The sequence below is a fragment of the Pseudorca crassidens genome, chromosome 11, assembly GCF_039906515.1.
Source record: "Pseudorca crassidens isolate mPseCra1 chromosome 11, mPseCra1.hap1, whole genome shotgun sequence".
NCBI lineage: Eukaryota > Metazoa > Chordata > Mammalia > Artiodactyla > Delphinidae > Pseudorca > Pseudorca crassidens.
Genome location: NC_090306.1, coordinates 87,782,197 through 87,792,059, shown reverse-complemented (window position 1 = coordinate 87,792,059; position 9,863 = coordinate 87,782,197). Strand labels below are relative to the sequence as shown.

The window sequence follows — 9,863 nt, the reverse complement described above, 5'->3', positions numbered from 1 at the left end:
TGGAAGGGTTTACAGTAGTGGGATACACTCTGAACACAGAGCGAAGAGTAGATCAGAGTGGAAGCAAGCAGTCCAGCTTGGAGGCCGTAAAACTGTGGTCCAGGAAAAGGATGGTGGTAACTTGGACTAAGATAGCAGTTGTGGAAATGGAAAAGTGGACAGATTCCGCTAGTATCGGACACCAGCTCTCGTATTCTTTGTCAGCACCTCACTCCGTGCCCACGTGGTATGCTGATTGCAGGTCAAGGCACAGGCTAAAATGCTAGGGGACTTTTTCAATTCCAGATGGCAATTTAAAGCATTATTTTATGTTAAATAAAAGATAATATGAAATCAAATGAAGTATTCATATGACATTTTAAAACCCAATCAGTAGACTTGGAAAACATTTTCTACTTAGGCCAGGATCCTTTGGGCTCTATCTCCTGGTTTCCCTGGGTATATGTGTGTGCACTTGGCATTTGTCTCTGAGAAAAGAGGTACCTCTATGGAATAACTTGAAAAATATGGTCTTAAGGTGTTACTAAGCCCTCCCCCAGGGTGGTTTCCCCATGTAGAGCCTCTGTGACATGTCCACATTGCTACAGTGAACAGACAGAGAGGGGCATGTTCTGTTTTTTCATCAGTAAGGACACCTAGTATGCCTGCTCTTTCATGTGACAGATGAGATAGGGCAGCTCACCCATATGCTGACTGACAGATGCAGGGTGCCAGTCAGAGCCCAGCATGTGGACAGAGGTTAGCCATCCACATCTGATCCCAGCGTCATTCATCAAAACTGTCCCTTCCTTCCATACGACTTCCTTCCATATGTGATTTGTCAAGGTCTGAAGATAGAGCTCATCTTGACAAATCATATAATGCTTGGTCTGTAATATTATGTTCTTGGGCTTTTTTGTTTCTCTTTTTTCTGAGTGGAGCAAAAAAGAGTTGATTTTTGAAAAGCATATTTTTATCTAGTGGAGGAAAAAATGATTTCTAGAAACATATTTTGAAGTGAGCTAGTTTCATTCTCCTTTACCATAGAAAAAGACCCAATCAATAATCAAAAATGCTTCTGAGGCTTACCATAGAAAGTTTTCCCATTTTTGTTCTTTTGTAAACAAATGTATCATCCAGCCAAGGGTGCATTCCAGTGAAACGAATGAGAGAGACCTGAGAAGCTGACTTAAACCTAAGGTGTATCCTGGGTACCTACTAGAGTCAAGTCCAGCTGAACTCAGCCACGCCCAGCAGACCCACAACCCAATCTGTAAGCTGGAGAGCGAAAAATAAATACCTATTGTTGTAAAACATTGTGAGTGGCGTTGTTTGTTACCCAGAATTGTCACAGTAAACCTGACTAATACATGGGCTGAAGGGGGTTTATTTTTGATGACTTTGACCAACTTGAGGAATATTGGTCAGGCTTTTTGTAGAATGTCCCCCCGTTAGGGTTTGTGTGATGTTTTTGCTCATGATTAGACTGGGGTTTTGGGTTTTGAGGAGGAAGATCACAGAGGTAAAGTCCCATTCTCATCACATCATGTCAAGAATAGATGCTGTCGCCATGACTTATCAATGTGGAGGTTGACCTTGATCACTCAGCTGAGGTAGTGTTTGTCAGGGGTCTCCACTGTGAAGTTATTCTTTTCATCCCCCTTTTTGTACTGTACCCTTTGGAAAGAAGTCACTATGGGCAGCCCACACATAAGAGATGGGAATTTATGGTCCACTGTTTTGGGATGATTGTCATTTTTATGTTTTTGCTGGTGTAAGTTACTGATGTTTTAATTGATTTTATATGCAACAACCTGCTTGAAATTTATGAGTTTTAGTAGTTTTTTGAATGTATTGTGTTTTTATCATGAATCATATCATCTAATTATGAATTTTTTGCCTTTTCTCTTGCAGCCCTTATATCTAATTTTTAAAAAATGTTCATATTGGATAAGACCTTCAGGACTGTATTGGTCAGCTCTCATTAGGTTATGATATGATAAGAAACACTCTCAAATCTCAGAGGTTTCCAAGATCAAGTCTTAACTTCTTAATCGCACCTACCCATTGGTGACAGTTGGCTATGGGTGGCTGCAGTCCTATCTCCTTTCTTCTGCGATCCAGTGGAAGAAGCAGCCCCTGTCTGAGAAATGGCCTTCTGATGGCAGAAGGAAAAGAGCAATTGCAGAACCACATGGTAACTCTCAGAGCTTCTGTTGGATGTGACATGGCCAAACTTGATAGCCATGACCTGGGAAGTCCACTCTGCTAAGGGGAGGGTCCCAGGGGAGAGCTGTCTAGAGATGGACTTAGTACAGAGGACAGGGGATAATTAGGAAAGGTATTATAAGCTTCCACAGACACTAGGGAGAATGATAATGAGAGTAGTCACCCTTGTCTTTTTCCAACATTTAAGAAAATGACTGAAATTTTTTTCATTAAATATAATGCTTGCTATAGGTTTTTGGTAGGGAGCTTGTTACCATGTTATAGAAGTTCTCCCCTATTTGTAGTTATAACTTTTTAAAAATATTGGCTTGGTATTGAAATTCATTAAATTTTTTCCCAATATATACTGAGGCGAACATGTAATTTTTCTCCTTTAGGCCATTAACATGAATGGAATGGATTTTTTAAATGTCTATTTATCTTCACTTTTGGAAAAAAAACTACTTGATCATGATACTTTTTTTTTTTTTTTTTTTTGCGGTATGCGGGCCTCTCACTGTTGTGGCCTCTCCCGTTGCGGAGCACAGGCTCCGGACGTGCAGGCTCAGCGGTCATGGCTCACGGGCCCAGCCGCTCCCCGGCATGTGGGATCTTCCCGGACTGGGGCACGAACCCGTGTCCCCTGCATCGGCAGGCGGACTCCCAACCACTGTGCCACCAGGGAAGCCCATGATACATTTTTTATTTTTTAACATTTTTATTATTTGGGATTTTTGCATCTATTTTATTAAATAAAATTAATTTTTTTCTTCTTATATGTCTTTACCTCATCTTTGGTATAAACTCGTAGCCTCACGAAACGAATTGGGCTCCTTTCCATATTGTTTTGTGCTTTGGAACAGTTTATTTAAGATCAGGATTATTGATTCTCTTGAAGTTTGGCATAAAACTATCTGAGCTTAGGGCTGTTTTGTAGGGGAGGGAAAGGATCTTAGGCATATAATTTCAATATCTTTAACATGTTGGTGCATTAGTTTTCTTTTTCTTCTTGCATCAGTATTGGCTCTTTACATTATTTTCCAAAAAACTTATGTGATTAATATAGGTTTCAAAATTATTGGTATATGGTTATTCATGATATTCTTGTATAGTTTAAAAGATATGTCTTCTTTTCTAATTCTCTTAACTTGTTTTCTTTCTTTTTTGTCAAACTTTCCAATACAGTAATTATTCCTGAAGCTTCTGGATGAAATAACCATAGAAACAAGTTGCTTCTGTTTGGATTACCAGCCACTGGAAAATGGAAATGTAGAAGATGCTGATAAAAATATAGAGTTGGAATTTAAGGATTGAAATCCAAATGAACTTAGGTAAGGCATTTACTTTAAATTTAAAAAAATAAACTATAGATGGGAAAAAAGTGATTATTTTTTCTCCAGAGATCATCTCTTTTCACATGAAAGAAAACTCTAAAATATGCTAAATGGAACGGAGCAGTTAATTTAGAACCGAACAGTTAAGATATCAGGAGGAAAGAGAGTTCAATCTTGGTGTATCAATTAGGAGCTTGGAAACTAAAGGAGACCAATTTCAAACTGAGCATAAAGTGTTTGGCTAGATCGAAAGAATAGCAGCTGGAAACTTCCGTTTATCAGATTTGAAAAGGCTCTAATTCTGTTTTTTCAGACCGCAAATGCTAAACCTTGAGAAGGATTCATTTACTCCGTCCAAATGAAAATATGGTTTGAAACAAGCTCGTGTACACACACACACACACACACACACACACACACACACCCCACGAATATATGAAAAACCAGGTTCCAAATCAGCTACAGTGAGAAAGGGTAGCAAATGGCACCCAAGAAGAATGATTGCTCTGTAAGCGGAGAAATGGAGAGCCCTAACTTGAGCATCTTAGGGGAAGGAGAAAAAGTATTGAGCCCTTCGTATATACCAGGTATTAAACAAATTGAATACTCACTACAACCCAGGGAGGTAGGATTTTTTTGTCCTCAGTTTAAAGATAAGACTCAGTCTAAATGAATCCGAGATTAACTATCTCATATGCAAAGGACACAAGAGCGTCTCATTGGAGACAGTCGAGTATGTGCTTAACAGCACAGACATTGCAACTACTCTAAGCTAGAATGCTGCTCTGCTGTTTGACAGCTGTGTGGCCGTGGGTATATTACTTAATATCCCTGTGTCTCAAATTATGTTCCTATAAAATAGGACTACTAACAGTACCTACCTCCTAGGGTCCTTGTGAGCATTAAATAATTGAATACATGATGAAGCATGTAGAGTGTTTTCTGGCCCTGAGTAAGCTGTGAGGAATATCTTATCCTGAGTCTGGGAGGATTTTTCTTGACCCTGGACAGCATATTGAATACTCACCATGAGGGTGTAAAAAATATCATTTCTTTCTGCTTTCCAGACTTTAACTTTCCTAGTTCAAAGAGCCAGTGTCTGGAGGAATTCTGCAAGTGTGTTAGTCTGAAACTGCAGATATATTAATGCTGCTTCAGACCCATGAAATTATCATATAAGACACAAGGGCTTCTCTTCCCCTTCCCCTTCCCCCTCCCCTCCTCATTTTCTTTCTTCTTCTTTTCCCTAATTTCTGGTTCCTTAAAGTAATTTAATTATCCTATTCCCATACCACCTCCTTATTCTTAGTCTTAGACCTTTAGACACAGCATCCTGTATATTAATAAACTAGACAGATTTTTAGTCATGATATTAGGTATTAAGGAATCCAGACTTTTCATTTCATAGAGGAGAAAATATGCCGGGAGAGTTAAATGATGTGCTCAAGATTGCCGGGTTGGTGATGGAGTTAAAATTACAGTTAGGATGTGTCCTCTAGCAGAGTGGCACACTCTCCATTACAGTAGAGTACGCCCAATATGTAATGCTGTGTTTATTTTTAAACTAACTATTAAAAGCAATCATTGATGTCCATTAAATATTTATAGTTTTAGTTAGTATATTATGTACACAAAACACATTCTTATTCTTCTGTTATTACCTTTTTTTCACACCTTAGTGGCCCTAAGTGGAAGAGGAGAGTCATACTCTTTCTCTTATCAAACTGAACCTGGGCAAGGCTTCCCAGTGGTCACCCAATGGGTCGCTGGTGGATCTAAGCTGGAAACATGAATTCCAGCTCCCAGATGGTCAGAGACTGAGTCACACCAGCACAGAAGGAATGACTCATGTCCTAACAGCTAAACATCATCAGGTATTGGAGGTGGAGCAAAACAACCTGTGTTAAAAATATTCCTCTGTTTCGTGTCTGCCGGGAACACGCAGGTAGCATAAAAATACACTGGAACAAATGAGCAAACGAGACTTTACGTGTGCATATAATGAACTTGTGATTTATTGGAAGCAGAGAGCCTGGAAAAGTACTTAAAGAGAAGGCACGCTTGGGTGACAGTCAGGAGACGGAGAAGGCAGGTCACACGCTAAGCTGGTCAGGAGGCCTGCACCGTCCTTCTCACTGTGGCCTCTCATTAGCTGTGTCCGGGGAACTAAGTTACTCACCTCCCTGGGCTTTACTTTTCTCCTGTATATAGGAGGAGTTCAGACTCACGGGTCTCTAAACTCTCTTTAGAGAAAGAGACTTTCAGTGATTCAAGGTCTGCAGTTCTATCTCGTCTTGACCTTACATTATTTCCTGTGAGTCGATTTGCTGTAGGAAAGTGAACCCCACTGCATGCAGTCTCCGTGTCAGGTGTCAGAGGCCGTGCATTAGAATATAAGGGTGCTTTTTATTGAAAATGCATTAAATGAGATCCAGTTTTCAGAACAGTTTCTCACGAGGGGCAGTTCAACCTAACGGCTGGCTGCACAGGCCTCAGAGGCAGACGCCTGGGATCGTTGCTGACGAGCTGCGTGGTCTTTAGGAATGTGAGAGGTGGCTCCTGGGCCTGTTTGTCCAGTGGGCTGCTGTGGGGATGAAGTGATTCAGCACAGCACTCGGCACATAGCGAGCACTCAGTGTTCTTGGCATCCCCTTCCTTGGTTTAAACATGGTTAAACTGAGTAGACTGGCTGTGTCTCTTTTAAGGTCAACACAGTCATGAGGCTGGGAAACTAGATATAACACGGTCACGGTCAATGTTTTGTCCCAGAAGAGTGTGTTCCTCTTCTTACCTGTGTTTGTTCCACGGCACTGTCTAAAGCCATGCTCAGATGAGTCGTCCTATTCCCATACCACCTCCTATTCTCACCTCTTAGATCTCTAGACACTGCCTCCTGAATATTAATAAGTTCAACAGAGGTACAATCATGAAATTAGAGAGTCCACACCTTTCACTTCATAGGTGGGAGAATGTGCCAAGACAGTTAAGTGACGAGCCCAGAACAACACAGACTTGCTGGTGGAGCTGAAATTGTGTTGTTAAGACATGCCCTCCAGCATGAGGGTGGCAGGTATAGCACCGTGTGGCCAGTATTCAGTGCTGTGTTTATTATTGAAAGAATTATTTTGAAAAAGCTATCAAAAGGTATTGGCACGGTGGAAACCAATCAAACCATTGCCATGCACGTCCTGGTGGTAAGTGTCAGGCCCAGAATTTGAGTGGGGATCCGTAGGCCATGAATGCCCACATCCTCCAGTGTCCTTTCTCTTCATCGTGGTCAGAGCAATCCAGCCTCGTGGTCATTCTACTAGAGCTTCAGTTTACTTAACCCTTTCTAGGGACTAGTCACAGTTCTAAGTGCTTTACTTACTCTATCTCCTTTTCTCTTATAAAAATCCAGTGAAATAGGCATTACTGTCTCCATCTTACAGATGAGTAAACCGAGGCTCAGAGACAGTGTCTTTCTGGAGTCACCCAGGTGGTAAGGGGCAGACCTAGCTGCCCAGCAGATGGGTCTCTTTCCTCTCTGTTGCACTTTTCTGTTCTCACTCTGATTCAAAGCCACAGTCTAGGGCTGACACAAGGGAAATGTAAAGAGTGGATTTGGTCTCACCTCTGTGGGAAATTGCGTCTAAACATTGTATCTTCCCAAGAACGACTATTTCAACGTGGCTTATTTGTCTGGTTGTTGTCGTTAATCTATGGTTGTATTTAAAGTGTGGCAACAACTGATTATCAATTTAGAGTGCAAATGACAGGTGTAGGTGCTGAACCGCAAATGGAGAGGAGCCCACCCGGCACCCAGCCTTTCAGGGCAGGCCACTGTGGCTTGCATAAAGTTACATAGCTCTTCTGTGACACATAATAAGGTGCCGTCCTGCTGTTTAGAGCTGAGAAAGAAAACAAACAAACATAAATATTTCCAGAATTACTGCTTTGTCCCTGGCCAAGCAGATAATACAAATCATATTTCTGGGTCCTTGTTTTTGTCTTCTGTTTCATAATTCTTTGTTACCTTGCTCTGGGAAACTGTCAAAATTATCTCATTCAGATATTGCCATAACTGAAGAATGGTAACAAGTTTAGTTTAGATAAAGTGAGAAATGGTTACAACTCCTTTTATTTATCATCTGACATGTTTTGGATTTCTTTTCATTGGTAAGATCTAGATATTGCTAAATGATTATTAACAGAAAACCGATAATCAAAATCTAATCTGAGGTTCTCTTTAATTTTTCAAAACTCTGTTGAAATTTTTTTCTTTTTCTCTCTCTTTTATTTTTCTTGTTCTTTCTCTCCTTTTCTCTTTCTTTCCTTCTCTTTCTCTCAATCTCTCCCCCACCACTGTCATCTAGTAGAGATGCTATCTATTCCCTTTGTGTATGGTGAACTCCTACTGATCCTCTAAAACCCATCTTGGACTTACCCCAATCCATACCCACAGTGAAGAGCTGCTTTTCTGTGTTCACATAGTACTTAGATCATGTCTCTGTCAGAGTGCCCACCACATTGTATTGTAAACATTTGTTGCCAAATGCTAATGGATCACACGGCTCCCCTGGTCAGAGTCCTTTAGGGATATCTCATTAATTTCAGAATAAATTCCAAACTCCTTAATCTGAAATCCAGAATCCTTTGTGGACAGCCTCTCCTGAGAACCTCTAGTTTCACATCTTGCCATCCACACTTCCATTCAGAAAGCTGGAATGTTGAAAAGGGCTATGTTGCTCACCTCTACATCTCTAGCTCATTCTTTCCCCAGTGCCTCGAGTAACTACCCACCTCCGACTCTTTCCCAGTTCAGATGTCACCACTCCTGGAAGCCCTTTCCTGAGCCTGCCTGGCTCTCCAGGGGCCCTCCATTACACTCCCTGTATCATTACCATGTATCATTATCATTACCATTGCTGAGCACACTGCCCTGGATTTGTTTCTCCCCAACTAGACCATGACTTCAGGGGCTGGGTCTTCTATCTGTATATCCGTAACACCCAGCTGAGTGCCAGGGACGTTTTAGTCGCTCAGTAAATCCTGGTTGAATTTCATAAATTAAGAACAGCCATGGCCAATGGTGATTCCAGTTGTCATTGCGTGAATATTAAACACTGAATTATAAACTTGGATAGCAGAAAAGATAACCTGTAGGCAGGAGATGCTCACGGGACAGACTTATTCCAAAAACCGTGATTATGATCATTACTATTGTTAGTTTTTAATTCTTCAGAGTTTTGGAGGGTGAAACACAATCCGAGCACACCTCTGTGCAGTTTGGCTTGGGGAAGAATGCTTCCTGGGAGTTCAGCCCAAAGTTATGCTACAAAGTGCAGGTCCCTCCCAAACAAAGCTGCAGCCACACTGCACCTTTGCGTTACCATGTCATTGGTCTACTTAGGCCATATATTTGCTTCCACTGATCAGTTCTCCCTCAACTACGATTTAGTATTTGACCTCAGCAGGTGTAATATAATATTTTGAGGTTGTGTACGGTTGTTTTAAAACAGCACTTCATGTTGCAGGTTACAAAACTAACAGAGACCCTTAAAATACCACCAAGATAATGAGGACAAAAAGTAAACACCTCTGAAGTTGTAGTCAGAAGTCATTTCCCTCCGCGTTTCTGGTTACTCTCCCTCTTAATTCCTGGCAGCCCTGCAATCGTAGAGCTCTGGTCGCCAGCACCAGTGGTAATTTATCATCTTTCTTGGCAGGCTTCCTGCTTCATCCTGCACCTGCCTTCTTGAAAGAAAACAAGACATCAGATACTTATTCAAATAATGGAATAGCTGATCAACTAGGTCTCCGCACAATGGTGAGTTATCCATGATAAAAGAACAACTTTTTCATGCGTTATATGTGACATATGCATCCTTTCTCTTAAGATTTATGAACCCATGACTATTAGTATTGTTACTATAATCAAACCTTTTACAACCTCACTCTGAAGCTTAAACTTATTATCAATTGGCTGCTAGAGGGGAGTCAATCCATTTCATAAGTGCTTAAACACCTGCACTCTCTTTGGATCAAGGCGGAAAAAAATCAATACCAAGTCCTCATTTTTCTCCAAGTATAATGCAACCAAATCTTGCTTACAAGTTCAGGAGGACTTGTAATTCAGACAGCCACACTTCAAAGACATTGTGACTTGATCGTGAGTGGTGGTGTTTCTTTTTAAAATTACTTCTCTTTTTAAATTACTGAATCCTAATGAAAGAGCAGGACACTAAAAAATAAATGAAATAGGTACTGCTACTACCATTTAGAATTAAGTCCCCTGTGTGTTTGTGTGTGTGTGTGTTCTGTAGCAAACAGTTATTATGTACCTGTTAGATGTGATGCCAG

The 9,863-nt window shown here is 40.9% G+C and overlaps 1 long non-coding RNA gene across 1 annotated transcript; it reads left to right on the top strand.

The window, feature by feature from the left end:
• Positions 1-1,935: 1,935 nt before the first annotated feature.
• Positions 1,936-9,305, top strand: LOC137202999 (uncharacterized). Its single transcript, XR_010932840.1, has 3 exons — positions 1,936-2,176; positions 3,388-3,518; positions 9,230-9,305. It is a non-coding gene; the product is annotated as an uncharacterized lncRNA (long non-coding RNA).
• Positions 9,306-9,863: the final 558 nt, after the last annotated feature.